We start from the raw sequence: 3,144 nt of genomic DNA, 5'->3' as shown, positions 1-3,144 counted from the left end.
AGATTGCAACTAAAAATGACTATTTTTTACAACAGCCGTTCATAATTATTTCCACAAAATACGAGCAATCATTAAAATTTTCAACAATTATCTGAACTTGGTAAAAAAAATATCTATAACACATACTCAAAACTAAAGCGGTAATTAAATGAAAGTAAAATTAAGATAAGTTATATTTAAACACAATTTAAAAATAAATTTAATTAGTTTTCAGCAGAAAGTGTTAAAAATCCGTTCATCTGTGTAACTACAGCTGGAACCGAGCACGAAGAAGGGCTTAAGAGTAAAAGTTTGATTATAAATTTCATTTACTCGTACTACTGCCAATCGAGTATCTTACAAAATTATAAACTCATAAATGATTAAAACTTTCTAATATAGCATCATAATTTAATTTAGTTACAAATATTAGTAATAATGATTTTATCAAAAAAAAATATCTTCAAAGTTTTTATCGAGGCATGCATTTGATGAACTTCCGCAAATCTTCAGCACTTGCCTTGTACGAGTACGAAAACGGTGCTGTCTGTATGTTGTCCAAAACTGAAAAAATTGACAGTCAAGCCAACACGATTCCTCAATTTTTATTTTTTTTTTCGTTTGAGCATATATCTTTTATCAATAATTACAAGCTTAAAGTTAATTTTAACAAATGAAACTGTTGATTGTACATATTACCGATTAATTCAATTGGTGCTGGTATGAACTGACTTTCGTAGAGCCCTATAAAAATATGAACTTCGTATAATTTTGTAATAGTTTTCAAAATACAATTTTTTAAAACTTAACTTGATAGATATTACATATTTCTTTAAAAAGCGATGTGAATTGATAATTAACACAAAATAGTTTTATTAATTTATTTATATAGATATATATGTGGAATATTTGTCACTATGTATAGTCCTCATATAATATAAGCGCTGGATAAAAAAAGTAACGAGTATTTAAAATTTTTTCCAAAAGTACTTACCAAATCTTCGAAAATCACTATAACTCATTCAAAGTATTATTGTCCCTTTGTTACTCTGTAGATACATTACTATAGTTTCCGTGTTGAAAAACTCATCTGAAAACTTCTTTTTAATTATGGTATTGATTTTATCTACTCTTGAGAAAGGTTATACTTTGAATGTTGAGTGGAAATAGAAAGAAGTCTTATATCAAAAAAATAGGACGATTGCGGTATTACAATAAAATTATTTTACATTACCATTGCCTTGATAAGTAACAAATTTTGGACGACTTTGATATTGTTTTTTCACTCCAGGCTCATGTTTTATCATCTATTTGAGTAACTATTGCCCTTTTCACGAATTAAGAATGATATTGCTAGTCTTTTCTTTTTTTTTTACATTGTTCTAATATTGGAAAATGAATTTGTTGATGAACGTTCACAGCAAATTAACAAAACTCCAAGTTCGAACACACACATCAAGTACGGCTTTAATAAACACTGACTCTAAATTTTAAATTTGGCAGGGCACGAGTTTAATCCTTGGTACTTGCATTCTCAGAAAATTATTTACGAATAATTAAATATAAGAAATAATTTTAAGAGCACTGATAATGAGTATTTGACATTTCTGGAAATATCAAAATGGTCGAAAGAAAAAGAAATGATCAGTTAAAAATTCTATTATTTAAAGATAATATTAAAACAATTTTTGTTGTTGTAGTTCACTACTTTTCGAAGCCTCTCCTTTGCAAAAAGGAAGTTAAGTTAAATATGTTTTCAAGTCGGACTTATAGATCTCTATGTTGTCACCATCCATAAAGTGCTCCATCATATTGAAATCAGTATTGATGCGTTCTAATATAATATATATATAGAAGACGTAACAACTTGGGTTTTATATGTTTCAATGTCATTGAATTTTAACAATATAATAGTGAAAGAGCTACCTAACCGACATATATAATTGCATATTGATGATCTTACTACAAATATCTACAATATTTTCAGGAAGTTCTATAAATTTTGGTGTACACTATATACCATATATATTAAAGATCACATTTAAAAATAAAAGTTTGGTGCTAATTTAATAACATTAATAACTTATTTATAAGTAACTTAGTGAAGTTGCTCATTATATACCTACATATACATTTTATGTTATCTTTACGACATAAAAGTCGCTACTACCGACTGTACTTCGTCATATTGTTATTGATATTTTTTTATTATTTTCTTATTTTTATTTCATTGTTTCATTTTTGAAATTATATACACTTATATTTTATTTTGTCTTGATACAATTGTTATTTTATTGATTTTATAGATATTATTTTTGTTAAGTATTTTTTGTAGTTTATTTAACCATGGCAACGAATCATCTTTTCTTTTGTAATAATTTTCTCTGATCAACCGCGGCGCTGTAATTAATTTTAATTATTTTACTTGGATTTCAAACTCTAAGCCAAAGTTGAAGTCGTCTCTTTTAAGCTGTCTTTTGTATTAGACAAATTTATTGTAGTCGATATTTTTTATGACTTATTTAAAGCTTTGTGGCACTAATTATACGAAAACCATTTATATCTTAAGGCCAAAATATTGTTAAAGAAGTCACCAATTTCATATACATTTTACTTATTCTTATTAAGTTTAAAACAGCAAATCAATTGAATTCATTTACCTTTTGTTGATGTTTTTGTATGATGAGATTTAGCGAATTCTTTTATATTGTATTTTGGCATTATTCATAGTTTATTTACTTTTGAACTGGTTAAGATATATAAATTTCTTTTGTGCAAATCTTAATTTATTGTGTCAAATATGAATTGCAATTCAATGTCACACAAATATGTATAAATTCATTATGAATAAAAATATAGGAAATATAATTTTTGTGTTTATGGGAATGACATTTAAATGATAAAATGAAGATGAGAAAATAATTGTCTTCGAATCGATATTGAGAAGTTAAGATTAAAATTGATTTGTATTTTCAGGGATACTTTGTAGGCTTGTGGCGCTCATTATCATTAACATTCTTGTATTATATACACTTTAATATCATAGAAATGATCAGTATTAAGTCGTAAAATTATTGTCTGTCAGTTAAAATGATTTCCTGCATTATTTAATTGAATTTAAAAGAAACGAGGATTTAATATTAAATATTAAAACAGTCTCTCATA

Source organism: Teleopsis dalmanni, chromosome 2, assembly GCF_002237135.1.
Source record: "Teleopsis dalmanni isolate 2A chromosome 2, ASM223713v2, whole genome shotgun sequence".
NCBI lineage: Eukaryota > Metazoa > Arthropoda > Insecta > Diptera > Diopsidae > Teleopsis > Teleopsis dalmanni.
Note: the sequence above shows the minus strand (reverse complement) of the source record.